Source organism: Tachypleus tridentatus, chromosome 13, assembly GCF_004210375.1.
Source record: "Tachypleus tridentatus isolate NWPU-2018 chromosome 13, ASM421037v1, whole genome shotgun sequence".
In the NCBI taxonomy this organism is placed as follows: domain Eukaryota; kingdom Metazoa; phylum Arthropoda; class Merostomata; order Xiphosura; family Limulidae; genus Tachypleus; species Tachypleus tridentatus.
Genome location: NC_134837.1, coordinates 218,583,266 through 218,599,707, shown reverse-complemented (window position 1 = coordinate 218,599,707; position 16,442 = coordinate 218,583,266). Strand labels below are relative to the sequence as shown.

Here is a 16,442-nt window from a genome sequence, read left to right as displayed (position 1 = left end):
CTTGTTAGCAAACATCATAAATTTGATACATTTTGACATTCAATTAACTTCTAAATTAAAATTAAAATTTCCAGCTATTTGAAATTGTATGATGTAATGTACATAACATAATAAATCAGATTTATCCAAAATAAATTATATGTAACATGTTTTAAACATTAAAAAACTGACAATTTATCTTTAATAAAATAATTGAAACTGGTGAGTTTGAAATTAGTACAATTATCAAACATATATTAAGGGGTTTGGGAATTACTGTTAATTTCATATTTTAATGGATTTCTTTTTCTATTTTCTAAAAGACACATTAGTGTGTGTATTTTCTTATAACAGAGCCACATCAAGTTATCTGCTGAGTCCACTGAGGTGAATCAAACCCCTGATCCCCTGATTTTAGCATTGTAAATCCATACACTTACCTCTGTACCAGTAGGGAACATGACACCTCAGAAATTTGTGTCAAATTACACAGGTGTATGGTTGTTTTATTGTCTTAAAATTTTTACACGCTCTACATAATTCCTGCACCTGAATATGAAAATATTTTTCTCCATAATGTATCAAATACATATTTTTCAAAAAAATGCCATATATAATTTTACGTAAGTGAATCATTTTCACTAAAATTAGCTCACATTTTTTATGCTTAAAACATTAACAACCACTGGATATAGATTTGGGATGTGAAGCCTTATGATGTGGGAGCCTTATCAATCATTCTATAACCCATGACAAACACACCTCTAGTACATAAATAGTTAACAGGCTGCATGCTGTGTCATTTCTAGATAGTATTTGCCATTATTTTTTTCTTTTCATATTACTTATTCATTGTTGTGGCAACAGGAGATTGTGTAAATGACCCAAATATATATATTTGTGTTCATTTTATTGTAAAGAAACAAAGGTAAAATATTACAGAATTTATCAAAAAGTATCTTATTTATATTCTGGAATAAAACTTGGGGACCAAGACAAATTATGAACCCAACATACAGTTTACACTATTTGTAACAAAGAGTTGAGACAAGGGATTAAAGGTTAAAAAAAAAAGGCTTTGCCTTTTGGAATTTCAATGGTTTGGTATGAGCCTAGAAACCATAGAGATAACTGCTATATTTGCTCATATAATGTGCAAGGGTACAACACTCAAAATAAGAAGGAAATATCTTATCCAAACCTTCATACTGCTGTAAGACCTGTTGCTCATGGACACAATGTACCTGTACCTACTCCACCACAGATTTATCATACAGTTTAATCCAATATCAGTAGAAATTATATAAAGAACTGTTTTCAGCCTGAAATGTCTGATGAACCACAACTTTTTATAAATAATTTGGTGAAAGCTCTGGGTCTTCCAAAGGACTCTTCAGAGATTTTGGGGTACGAACTTACTTTCTCCAGGAACATAATTTTACTGATACAAAAATTGTGAGAAATAGTTTATACCATACTTTTCACAAGAAGATTCACTGGTCTATTGTAAAAATATTGCTGAATTAATACCAGTGCTTAGTGCTACAGTCTATAAAGTGAATGATTATTGTTTATTGATTCCTCCAAAAGAATTCTAAAAGATGTTCTCTTTCACAATAGTAACAAATGTGCAACTGTTCATATTGTTCATTCAGTTCATTTGAAAGAAACATACAAAAATCTTGAACTTCTCTTTAATAAAGTCAAATACAAAGAACATGGTTGGCTACTTTTTAGAAACTTGAAAGTCCTTTGTATGTTGTTGGGTCAACAATCCAGTTACACAGTTTCCACATTTTTTGTGAGAATAAGTAAGACAGCAGAATGCTGAATCAGACTGGATAAAAAAGCAATGGAGCACAAATAGCCAGCCTGATACCAGGATCAAAAAACAATTAATGTGAAAGTTTGGTAGACATAAAGAAAGTCCTATTATATAACACTGGGCTTGATGAAGCAGTCTGTAAAGGCCTTAGACATAGATGGCAACTGTTTCAAGTATCACTGTTAGCAATTCCCAGGTCTTTCAAAAATAAAACTTAATGAAGGGATTTTGGTTAGGCCTCAGAATAGAAAATTGCCTTCAAATGAACAATTTGAAAGAATAATGAGAAGAGTTGAAAATGAAGTGTAACTGTCTTTAAAGATGTTGCTGACAAATTATTGGAAAATAACAAGGACCCAAATTGCAAAATTTTGGCAATAACATGCTCATTAAATTCAAAAAGTTGGGTTGTAATATAAGCTTGAAAGTACATTTTTTACACTCACATAATGACTACTTCCCTGAAAATTTAAGTGCAATAATAGCAGCAAAGAAAAAGGGAAAAGGTTTTATTAACATATCATGCAAATGAAGAGCAGATATCTGCAGAGTTAAATTATGGAAAATCCATTATTAAAACCAAAACAACTTTTATGAAGTTTAAATTCAAAGGCCTGTGTAATCATGTCTGAAAGCTTTTATAAATGTAGATAAGAAAAATGTGGGTCAAAATTTCTGCTAATTCATTCTATGTAAAACATGAAATAAATATCTCAAGAGGTTCCAACATTCTTGCTTGAAGGTGGTGACGGTACTCATGCCTAAAATCTAAATACAAAACTAGAATGTTTGTAAAACATCTCATTGTCAAATAACAATCATTCTTGCAACTCAATCATTTAAAATAAATAATTATTTACTACTTCATGAGCGTAAAACAGTACACCAACATTTAAGAAAGTTAAATATATCAATTAAATACTTGATTCCTACAGTCAGTATACTATATAAGGCAACATGTCTTATATTAAAGTTCAAGTGGCAGTATCTTGAGTGGCTTCATCTTCATCTGACTCAACTACTACTCTTATAACTCTTCATAAAACAAGTTGACCAAAAGTTCATTGGTCATGTACAGATGCAGCTTTCACTTGCTATAGACTGCTGCAATTCTTATGTCAATAGACCTACTCATGAGATCATAATATGGGGTCTTGTCCAGCCACAGCCTAAAGGTTTCTGTACAGCTGACAAATACCAAATCTACATTCAGTCTCCACTTTTGTATATTCATTCTTTCACTGCTTTACTGTATGGTGGCATTTCCTAGCTGTTGACTAACAAACCCATTCACATCAACAAACAGAGAACTTTATCATTTGAAATATTCAAATGGACACTGTGAGATTTTTAGGTTTAAATGGAGAACCATACATCATGTCTACAGAAAGCAAGACTTCTTGGTCAAACTTCAAAATATTTGGCAAATAGACTGTTTCTCTGTATTCAGCTGTAAACTACATGATTATGGTACTGAGTAAGCATTCATCCAAGTCAGTTTGGTCCAGGTTAAAAATTTAGCCAAAATATGCTTAATAGTCTGTATCACCCTTTATAGTGTTTATCCTAAAGAGCTTAAGCTTTGTAACAGTTTACATCTTTTTATTCTTTTAGTGCCATTTGAACAACATCTAACTAATAGTCTTGCCACATAAGTTGTAAATCACTTGGCAAACATTCTGCTCACATCACCTCATGAGACTACATAATGTGTGAGCTGCTTGAAAGCATACCTCGTGAAGAAATTTCATACATTTTTCATTATTTTACCTAATCTAACCTTACACAACTTAAATAGTTTTTATATTTTACTTACTTTTATAATAACACATACTGAATACAATGAAAAATGAGATATATAATACTTACCTGGCTCCTCTCATTTTCTGCTGTTGACTGTCAATGAAACTTCAACCTACTCTTTCATACTAACAATATTACTACACTAAATGATATTTATTAAATTAAATAATGCATCTAAGAACACAGAATAACAACATTCACGTTGGAAACAATGTCCTATAACTATCATAATTTACCTAGCTTTCCAAATATGGCATAAAAGCTTTTAGAATCTTACTTTAAGCTTGTTCATCTGACCATAACAAGTAAAACGTTCAAACTAAAGATGAAATAAACAATATCCTGTACTATAAACAATTACATTTATTATGTTAAAACTTTGGCTTTCTATTGGGAAGATGGGCATAGCAAGTGGGTCTGATTTGCCAGTTTATGGCATAAACAAACTAACATCATGTTGAAAGTGCACCAGAAGTGGGGAGAATGGATGGGAAGGTATATAAAAGTATCTAACAGAAATATGTTTTCAGGTGAGGAAAATGTTAACTTCTAAGATGATACTTCATATCTGCACATAGAAAAGCTATAATCCCACAGTAAAATGGTGGAGGGACCAGTACAAACATTAACCTCAGATGAGTTTCCTTCAGAAAGCAACCAAAGGGAAATGCCATGAAGTGTGACACATGATAGCTTCATGGAAAACTTCATCTTGTCTTGGCTAGGTTATACTTTTCGCCTGTAAGGAAAGAGAGGGAAAGGCAAAACAGCCTCAAGTGTCCCAAGAAGAAATGGAATTTCTGCATGACTAACTAAGCACCTGAACACGTGGTTAGTATTTCAAAAAGTATAATATGGTTAGGGCATGATAAGTGGACAGACAGAAGACAGAGAGAGAATGACAGACTTATCCTGCTGCAGAAGATGGGAACCCTAGCTGTTTGAGAAGTGATTCACATTACATAGACAATTCCACTACTGTCTGACTTCCTACTGTATTCTGCTGTATAAAATCACTGAGGAACTCTCCAAGGTCCATCACCTCAGTGGCTCCAATCTGGTAAATGGCAAAGATCTTCATATGCTCCACTTGAAAAAAGGGAGAGAATTTGCATTGGAACACCTGGAAAGTTCCCAGATTTCCACTAGACACCTCCCAGAAAGGTCTTTTATAGGAGACAATGCAACAGGTGACCACAACAACCCTATATTTAAAAACCAGCAAGTCCAAGCCAAAGAAGTGGGCAATCATTTCCCTGGAGCCAGCTTTTTCCATTATAGTCCATGGAAGGTACAGCTTGGATTGGGATTGAATAATTCTCATATAACAAGGATATGTATAGTGATCTTGTGAAACCCACCTCAACAGTGGAATCTGTCAGAGCAAGGGCAGATGAGTTGAGCACTTTCTGCTACCCCTGACCCAAAGAGGATTTTTAGAAATAAGCATACTTTTGAAGGAGACATTAACCACCTGGTTGGATTCTATAAGAGGGAAGAGAAAGAGAGAATAGTAATATAAAAAATAACGTACTTATCTTTTTTCAAAGATAGTGTGTAGTTTTATTGAAGAACAGCAACTAGAAGAAGGTAAAATCCCAAGGGAAATGAAATAGCCATACAATAAAGATAATGGGAGATGAACATGAGTGGATTCACTCACATTCCAGTCTGACAGACCTCATCAAAAAGTCTGTGAAAGTGAGACAGTTTAAGAATCTGATGCAGTAAAATAAGAAAATGATCACTCATTGAAGTAGCTGAAGTCTGAGGATGAAATACCCAGTCAAGGTCGAAGATGAAATAAGTATGGTAAAAGAAAGTGTGGGAAACATCAATGGCATGTATATCCAAATAAATGCCACTGCAGCTGAGAAAGAGGCTTTTCTGTTTGATTATTTTCTGAATTTCTCACAAAGCTACACAAAGACTATCTGCACTATCCATCCCTAATTTTGCAGTGTAAGACTAGAGGGGAGACAGCTAGTCATCACCACCCACCATCAACTCTTGGGTTACTCTTTTACCAACAAATAGTGGGATTGACCATCATGTTTATAACACCTCCATGGCTGAAAGAGCAAGCATATTTGGTGTGCTGGGTATTCAGATTACGAGTCGAGTGCCCTAACCACCTGGCCATGCTGGACAATGAGAAAGATATGTGCTTTCAAAGAAAATAGTATAATGAACACAAAGCCAATAGAGTCATTCTATGTCAAATCATCCAGGGGGCTGCAGGTGACCCCACAGAATGCCTTGAAAAATTTCACATGTGCTCATCTACCCATATAATGAAAAATTGCCAAAGATTAGTTCAATATCTCTAATAGTTTCTGATTTACAGCCCTGTAAAATTTAGTTTATTTATGTTTATTTTTGGCAAATTCATTTTTGGGCAACTTTGGCTGCTTTAAGCTCCAAGAGTAATGGTGGTTGAAGGCTGAAATTTCCTAGGTGGACCGAATTAATTTCATAGAATTCAAAAATGGTCTGAAACCAAGTTTATCTCTCATATGATTTGCATAGTAAGGCTGTAAAATCACCTGAAAACCCAAACTTGTAAAAAACATTGGTTTATGTAATAAGCCATAGCTCTAAGACTTAATATAATACAAAGCTGAATTTTGTTTTCTAATTTCCTATAACATATCAGTTGATAAGTCAGCAATTGTTGTAATTAAAAGTCTGTTAGATCTCCTGTAAAAAAATTTAGTTGCATGCAACTTTTTATGACATAGCTAAAAATAGTCCTACTTCAGGCCACAGTTTGACTATGCCACCAGTTATTCAGCCTTTTCAGATTTTTACCATACATTCTTACATCTCTGAATATGATCTACAAAAAAAATCAGGATGGTGTTGAACCTACGTTTTGAGTTATAATTTTTTAAAGTATCCTCTGACCATACGTTTTTTATTTAAAAAAAAAATCAGTTCAGGTGCATTACTGTGTGCAAATATATCCATACAATTGTGAAAAATACCTGTCAGAATTTTATGAATCCCACTGAAATATTCTAACCAGCCTTTCACAATGTTAAATAATGAAGTTGTAAGAAACAAGAAAAAATTATTTCATTTCTGAACAAGTTTATTGGCATAACAAGTTAAATCACATGGCAATGCAAATATATTGTGTATGCATTACAGTTATGCAGATATGGCTGAGTTTACGATTCATAATATAATACATACAAAGGTATATTAGACACACAAAAGCACAGTGCAACAACAGGGGATAACTGAGAAAGATTATAGTCACACCAAACTGCAATAATCGTAACAATGAAATGTTTCAAAAATTGCTTTGGTGATAAATTAGCCTCAACAACATCAAATAAACATTGCTTTGTTCAGACAGCTTGAATAAATTTCTGAAATTTGAGTTTGATTATGTTGAGATCACTTTGACTTAGAACATAGTGGCGAGCACTACTGCCTTGCATGGTTGGTGCACTTATCAGACAAAGAATATGTTGGAGAGGAATCCAGCTTTCATCTTAACGTGACCTTGCAGGCCATGAGAACAGTTTGTTTCTTGATTTCTTAATAAATGACACCAACACATTGGAATGTTCATCTGATCTATCTTTTATGTTTCCCACATACCATTCATGATCGTATATGCATGCCACATATTTCCCTGGCTGATAATTGTCATTGCTATCATTAGACTCTATTTCAGCTGCTGCAGCATCACTTTCACTGCTACTACCAACAGTTACAACTGTGTACACATCATCATCTGATGGCCTACTCATATACAATTTGTTGGTAGAGTGGGGAATAAAGCTATGATGTGACCTAATACCTGCTACAGTGTTGCATTTTTCATAGTGCTCAAGTAGATCAAACTTTACACAATTCTGCAGGACTGATTCCTGATTGACAAGAAAGAACGGAATGCCCTGAATGTGGTCCTTTGCCCAATGGTACATATCAGAGACACTTAAAATTTGATAATTTATTATTTTTCACAACCTTGATTTTTTTGAAGATCATCTTCAGAGATGTAAGAATATATGGTAAAGGCTGATCAGAATATTTCAATGGGATTCATAAATTATTTCACAATTATATGGATGTATTTGCACACAGTAACACACCTGAATCAAAGTATTTTTGTTCAAGTAAACAATGTATGGTCCAAGGGTACTTTAAAAAAATTATAACTCAAAATGTAGGCTGAACACCATATTGATTTTTTTTGTAGATCATATTCAGAGATGTAAGAATATATGGTAAAAATCTGAAAAGGCTGAATAACTGGTGACATGGTCAAACTGTGGCCTGAAGTAGGACTATTTTTAGCTATGTCATAAAAAGTTGAATGCAACTAAATTTTTCTACAGGAGATCTAATAGACTTTTAATTACAACAATTGCTGATTTATCAACTGATATGTTATAGGCAATTTTAAAACGAAATTCAGCTTTGTATCACATTAAGTCTTAGAGCTATGGCTTATTAAATAAACCAATGTTTTTTACGATTTTGGGTTTTCAGGTGATTTTACAGCCTCACTATGAAAATCCTAAGAGAGATAAACTTGGTTTGAGACCATTTTCGACTTCTGTGAGATTAATTCAGTCAGTATAGCAAATTTCAGTCTTCAACCACCATTACTCTTGCAGCTTTAAGCAGCCAAAGTTGCCTGAAAATGAATTTGCCAAAAATAAACATAAATTAACTACATTTTACAGGGCTGTAGATCAGAAACTATTAGAGATATGGATGTACTCTTTGTCAGTTTTTCATTAAATGGTTAGATGAGCACATGTGAATTTTTTCAAGGCATTCTGAGGGGGGTCACCTGGAAAATGTTTCAAAATCTGGATGATTTCACATGGAATGATTCAATAGCTCAGATAAAACATATAAAACAACATTAAGGTCTCAGTAAAGCATAAAAGTAAGGTTGGTGAAAAAGGAAAGATCAGAACAAAATGGAGAGGATAGGGGAAGAAAAACCTGATGGGATTGTTGAAAGCAAAATGCAGTTGATAAGACCATCCTATAACGAGTAATAGTGGAAATCAGTAAGTGGTCATACAACCATGTGAAAAAGACTGAAAGGTGAGTCACCCAGAGGAATTGGCTCATGGACCAATGTCTAAAAACTTATCACTTTCAATGAAAGACAGATAAAATTGAATGGTGACAGAAATGGGATAAGTCTGCTTGTTTATGAATTTTGTGCAAAACTGCATAAGGCCTATCTGCACTATCAGTTCTCAATTTATCAGTGATAGACTAGAGAGAAGGCAGCTAGTCAACACTACCAACTCTTGGACTACTCTTTTACAAAGAAATAGTGGGATTAATTATCACATTATAATGCCCTCATGACTGAATGGACAAGCACGGTTGAATTCACAACCCACAGCTTGCAAATCAAGCTCCCTTACCATCAGGACATACCAGGCCTGGAATGAAATAAGAAAAAATCTACACAACAGGAAAGTCACGCCCTGTGGGAAATGGACAGCACAAACTCCACACAGAAAAAAAAGGTATGACACCCCTGGATGAAAGAGAAATGTTTGTTATTAGAACATAGGAGAACAGGAATGGGGCAGGGGAAGAATGGGCCAGGATACCAAATGATGAAACAGAGGAAAATAGGGTGTGCTGACCATAGAACTAGACCAACTAGACCTGACAAGAAATGTCACATACCAAAGTGAGGATACACAGGAGAAAAAAATGAGGAATACAGGTACACATAAAACTAGTCCTAGTTAAGAGCATTGACTGCCAAGACCAAAGAACTGCTGATAGGTGTGCCCAATGAAAACAAGCTCAATGAAAATCCAGTGTGGAAAGACCACTCCATGGATAGAGCTCTGTCCAACTGAAAGAAACAAATCATAATTAAGTTCAGAGTTTCCTGATTCCAGCCCACAGTCATTTTGTAAATCATTAAAAGATGAGAGTAATAACCAGGTGTAAAAATAAATACACTCTCAATGGTATTCTTGGCCATGAAGTCTGAGATCACATCCTTCAGACACTGAATATAAAAAGACACACAGAGGAAGGAGGACAGCATGAAAGAAATGGGAAAAGGTGAGAAAATGAAATGGAGAGAAAGGCTATAGTGAAAGCCCATCAGATGGAAACTGAGACCAATGGCTGGTGTAAAAAGACAAACAGGCCCACACATGGTCAGATTTGATAGGACAGTCACCAATAAGACAAACAATGACCCTGATAAAGACAAAAAGAAGTTGAAATGAAAAAGGGAGATGTGAATTCTCCAGGCTTGGGAACATAACAGAATGGCAAGGTTAAAAAATGAGAAACAACAGTAGACAATAAGTACTAATGGTAAGCCACCTTAGTCCAGGTGTTAAGTGGGTCAAGAATATCCACAAAGACTGCTGAGCAAAGAAATGGAACCCAAAAAATATCATGAAGATAAACATAAGAGAGGCATACATTAGTTAGAAGACCATCCCATCACAACAGCAGAGGATCCACATATGGTGAAATAGAGCAGAAGTAGTAGTACAGGCCAATCTGGTGAAAAGAAGAGAATGAACCTTTCTATAAAACTCCTTCAGGGCACAATAAAATGTCTCAGATGTGAGGTGATGAGACAAGAGGCAACACAGAATAGTGGTAATTAAGAGACAAAGGCAAAGAAACAGAAGTTAGAAGGTCCATGCTCACAGTCAGGAAAAAAGTTTATTAGCACTAGGATGTAGGGAATGCAGATCAAGAATAGCTGCAAGACAGGACAAAAAAGTCATTTAGACATGGAGGTCAAGGCAAGTTAGTATGACTGTAAATTTGTTGGAAAAACAGTTCTGCATGCAATCTAATATCAAGTGAAGGAGGAAAGACAAAAGTAATCCTGAGTACGGGTTTCCTGTAATAAGGCACAAGGGAAATCAAAAGACAAATGGAAGAAAAAAGAACATACACATACCTACAAAATTATGTCAAGAAAGAGATTAGAAGGGTGACAATTTCCATCCATAGGTAAAGCCATGCCTAGAGCAAAGCCTGGTGCAGAAAATGGTCAGTCAAATGATCATCATTCTGATAATTATTAAATAAGGAAAAAGAAACATCAGTCAAATGAATTGGAGGAGGAAGCCTAGAGTGCATGAAGGAACCTACAACACACTGAACAATGGCTGTTACATCCTCCATAGACAATGAGCTACCACTAGCCATAATAAACATAGATCTCATTTTAGTAACCTTATCACTATCATGGAATGAAGCAGAAGTTATGTTAATTTGACAAATTACAATTGTTGGAAATACCAAGAAAAAATTTTTTTTTCTAAATAAAAATTAAAAAACCAAAAAAACCACTAAACCAGATAAACTGAAATGAAATATAAATGAACAAGAAACCATCACAAATCTCAATTAATCAGTTAACAAGTTTCAAACATGTCTATTCTGGATGATGTAAAATAAAAGAATGAAGAGATAGGGGAAGGATAGAAAAAGTGATCCCCCTTGAAAATGTAGTTAATATTTCATATCTTTTATTATGTAACAGAAAAAATATGTAAAATTATATGTTTTTAGAATGCACTCGCCAAGATCATTTCAAATGTGATACCAAATTCTAACACTTGCTTTTATAAATACCTGAACTTTTCATGATGTTAAGTAACTTTTTCTCATAAAAAGTGCTGTGCACCTGTTTTAGTTCCTCACATTTTCTTATTCCAACTAGCCTACTGCTTTCACAAAAATACTCCACTCACTGAAGCTTGGCTTAAGGTCCCATCAACAGGTTTTAGAGAGCGACAGCAAACTTCTTGTTATCAGCATTACGCTGCCATATTATCTCCTTGACTAAGAAACTACAGCAGGTGAACAATACTTTATCTGAGAATATGTAACTTAAATCATGTAAAGTTCAGGTATTTATAAAAGCCAGTGTTAAAATTAGGATTTGAACAGATCTCATCTAGTGTGTTCTGAAAACATATAGTTCTGCTTATTTTTCTGTTATATAATAAAAGATGTAACAAAAAAATCACAATATTTGCAGGAAGGTGGCACTATTTTTATCCACCCCCTGTACTTCAAGCACAGTTCCAGTTAAATATGTTCTTTTTATTGTGAGTTAGCTCAAGGCTAGTGGCTTGCAAATCTCATAGGCAGGATCAAGCTATTGTATGTAAAGAGCTGTAGTATCATCTCAGAAAAATAATTTGAAACACTTGTATCATTTTTGTTACAAGAAAAGAAACAGAAGACTGAAGCTGAATTGTAATTTATATTAAATTTAAATAAATAGGATGAAAATTTTTGCATATGTCAAATTGAAAAGCTAGCCTTGAATAACTTGATGGTTCATTAGTAAGATTACAATTTTGGATAACCCATGTCTTCCTGTTTCTACCACTAGGCCTAATAAAATTTTGTAAATTTCTTGATATGGTGGGAGTACTGATGAAGTTTGGAACCATGCATAATAAAAAACAAAATTAACACTTTCCAGTTGTTGTTTTTTACTGTAAACTGTGAAGTTTAAATGACACAAAATGTTCTTTTTATTGTGAGTTAGCTCAAAACTAGTGGCTTGCAAATATCATAGGCAGGATCAAGCCATTGTATGTGAAGAGCTGAAGTATCATCTCAGAAAAATAATTTGAAACACTTGTATCATTTTTGTTACAAGAAAAGAAACAGAAGACTGAAGCTCAATTGTAATTTATATTAAATCTAAAATAAAATTAGATATAACAAGCAAATTTTGAACTGTTGGAATGACTAGACACTTTATTATGACAGCAATCTAATGCTAGTAGTTTGGACAATCTTTCAATAATGGGACTCCTCAGTAGTTCATTTATAAATTTGAAAGTTTATAATGCTAAGAGTAGATTGCAATACCTGCAGAGAGCAGAGCACAAACAGCTAATTGTGTAGCTTTATGCTTAAAAACAATTTGATAATAGCTTTGATTCAATGTTCCATAAGCTCCACAATAAACCAAAAAAATACTTTTTGGGTAGTACTTAAAGTTATTCAAACTTTAAAAGTATGATATTTCATATTCTGTGTTGTCCCTAGGAGTTCTACAAGTGTTACAGACTGCACTCAACATGATGACCATGATTATACTACACAATTTCCATTGTAAAACACTTCCTTGAAGGATGACCAGTTCAGCAGTAGACCTCACATTCTAACAAACTTGTCACAAATTTTCCACTGTATATAGATGTTGATTTTCAAAATAAGCTTGACTGACTAAACTCAGAAAAGTTTCTTGAAACTGCACCAGGAAATTTAAGTAGTATGTGGTTGAATGAATTTACTGTGACTCCTACTTCTTCAGCAATATTTTTCAGAAAATATACTTCTTAAGTTTTGAGGAGTAGTTAGAAACAACTTAACTTTAGGCTTGTAAGCATTTGTCAAATCTTATTCTTTAATTTGTTAACAGCATTGCACAATACTTCAATTTTACTACAATAGCTTCTGTGGTTGTAGGATTGTCACTGCTGTCCTAAATGTTCTACTGAGTTGTTACCTTCATATATAGCAATATACATTTCTTTTTCAAAGTGTTATATTCTTTGGAAAAAGTGAGATAATTTCAAGTCAGTAATCTACATATGGTAGCATTGCATAGTCAAACAACTGGGAGCTCATTCACCATGAAAAATATATTTGTGCTGAAAATCTTCCACCCATAATGTAATGACTTTTTCAACAAAAACTACTGCATCAGCAGTTACAAATCATTCTGATAAACTGTGCTTTATCTTCTTTAGCTCTTCTGTTAAATGCAGTATTTAAGTTCACTCCAAAGATAATTAATTGGATCAAAAATTTATGATTGTTTTGATAAAGGAAGTTTACTAAAGTAACTGACAGGCTCTTGAAATAAACTTTAGAGAATAAGAGTGAGATAACTTTTTGCCTTATCACCTTAGATGAGTTCTTGTCCATCAAGGTGAAAGATGAAAAGTAACAAATGAACACATTACTACACTACTTTTAGAAATTGTATTACAGAAACAGCACAAGCTGAATCAAGTGCTTCTTGTGGATTTCTTTGAAAATTCCAACTCTACTATCAGCATAGAAATAAGATTAAAAAATGACTCATTGACCCACATATTATGATTCAAACCATTTGCTGTTCACAGTTGTACTGTAAGCATCACTTAAGCCATCTTTTTTGTTTACATCTGACATAAGTGGTCTTTGTACCAACTGTTGTCTACCATATGAGAGTTTTGCATTGTCTAGTTGACATTAGTTGAGCCTTGACAACCATTAAATGAATCAGCTTGTATAATAATCTTTTCTTTTTCTATGTTAGTGGCAATAGTTTGTTTATAATGATGACATAATCCCCATTTGAATGCCATGTTAATAAACTCTAATAATCATGAGTGAAAGCACAGATATATACTGGCAAGAGTGCAATTATTTCAAATTTATATGTATATAATTTGTCTATATGTTGCCTTTCAAGATATCACTGACATAAAGTTCATCATGCCATTCACTGAGCAGTGGCCTCATTCTTAAGAGATTAAATTAATTAGATTAATAATAAAAAATGAATATGGCTAAGTACAAAAAATTAAAATCTTAAAATTATAGCTTTCTCAGCTAATCAAAAAGTAAAAAATGTGAATAATAACAAAATAGCTCTTTTAACTGCTAAGGTCTTATATGTCAGATATATATTTTTCTGAAGATTGCTTTGGACTTTCAGAAATAAGTTTTAATTTGATTTTCCTACGTCTTTATTATGGATTTCAAACCTAAATTAAATGTCATGCCTACTTAATTCTCTTTACTACAGAATGTAATCTGAGGTAGATATTAGTTCTTTCATTTGTATCTCTTTCCTTGTTCAAATCTTAAACAGTTTCACATAGTAAAATAAGAGTAAACCGTAAGTAACAAATGTTAAGGTTAACTTAATACAATGCCACTTAAAAGTTTCTTGTGAACCTACTCTAAGATGATAGTGCAAGTCATCTGACAAACAGATAACATTTTCATGGGTGGAATTTGTGCCACATGGTAGAACTGTTTATCTGCATTATTGGCATTGATCTTAAAAAATAATATTTGATAAAAGAATTTTCAATATGATACTACTCTGACTTGACATCTACCCACTTTTATCTCTTGAAAGCACTTGAATCATGACTTAATTACTGAAAAATACAAATTCTTAGTGTAAATTGGAAATTTAAAAAGTAAGGAAGCAAAGCTGGAAATACTGTAGGCATTTATACACTCAAACTACAAACCCTTATTTTTGGTTCCATGCTGATGCCTAGAATTACATTTGGTGAATAATTAATATAACATAATTAGTAGCTCATTATTTAATTTCTATGGTGCATATTGGTGTACAGAAGATGTATCAATACTAGAAATAAATGACCTTTATAACACCAAAATGTTATTTTTATTTAATAAAAACAACATTTTTGGTGTTATAAGGTCATTTATTTATAGTACTAAAATAAATAGTAGCTAGCTGATACAGTTCATGATGATTTACAGTAGCTATTGGCTATTTGATCATTTGATCACACAAGAATGTGGTGATCATGTGTAGTTTGTGTGTAACTAAATTCTCTATATACAATGCAAAAACAATGAGCAAATATATGCCTAGTCTACAACAAAATCCCCATTAAGCTTAAAAATATTTTACCAATAGAAAAAAAGCCCTTTCAAAACGAAACATATACACCTAAAACATTACTTTAAATAAACTTTCACATATTTTAATGTAATGATCCTATGAATGTGTGTAATAAAATTTAATATTATTTGTATTGATTTATTTTTACTCCTTCACATCATACATAACATAGGGATAGCTAAAAGCACTGACTGTATAATATATAAAGCACTGAGTAACTACATGTAACAGCCCTCTAAAGTTAATCTGTTACTGGCTGGTAATTTCTGTTTCATCCTACATTTAAGCTTTTTAAAGGTACAGTATATATTTGTAAGCTAACTTTATGAGGTAATGATAACATCATTTATACTAAAATTATAGTTTTTCAGCTTATATGAAATACAGAAGAAACAAATACTTTTCAATTCCACTTCAAAGATGTAACTGCAATATACAAAGCCATTTTTGTTGTAGGCTAGAAAGAGAATAACAACAACAACAACAACAACAATAATAATAACTACAAATGGGCTGTTTTGAGCAGATTTTCTTTTCCTTGTAAGTCAAACGTTCATACTTTTTGTGCATTTTATATGTGTACAGTTTTAGTAGTCAATACTAAAGATTTTAAAGTGTTGTTTGAACTGAAATTTTACTGTTTAAGGTGCTTTTTACCCAAACGTTCTATTTGGGTTTTGTGCAATTCCTTGCAAACCCTATTATGAGCCACTACCGTGGTTCATTATTATGCAAAGTTTGATCTGTTTTGAATTTTGTACTAGCCATTCCTAATTGAGCAGTGAAATATTAGAGAGACGGTAGCTAGTGAACATCACCCATTGCCAACACTTGGGCTACTCTTTTACCAACAAGTAGCTAAAAAAGCAAACATATTTTTTAGGATAGGATTTTGAACCCACAGCCCACAAACTATAAGTTAAGCATCCTAACCCACCTGATTATGCAAGGAAAAATGTTAGTAGTAAAAACTAAACAAACACTTAATAAATAGGAATTAAACCACAAAAATTACAAACAATGTAGGTGTTCCTTTATATTATTTTAACAATTCCTTCAACTTAGAATAATTAGTTTGCTCTCTTGCCATTTGCTACTATTTTGTACTATTATTTAAATGTTTTTTACCCTTGTAAGACTTGATAATGCTTAACTGATATGAGAGAA

The 16,442-nt window shown here is 33.1% G+C and overlaps 1 protein-coding gene across 5 annotated transcripts in view; it reads right to left on the bottom strand.

The window, feature by feature from the left end:
- LOC143236670 (E3 ubiquitin-protein ligase RNF212B-like) overlaps window positions 1–16,442 on the bottom strand; it is a 131,488-nt gene that overhangs the window by 94,378 nt on the left and 20,668 nt on the right. The gene's annotated exons all lie outside the window — the stretch shown is intronic.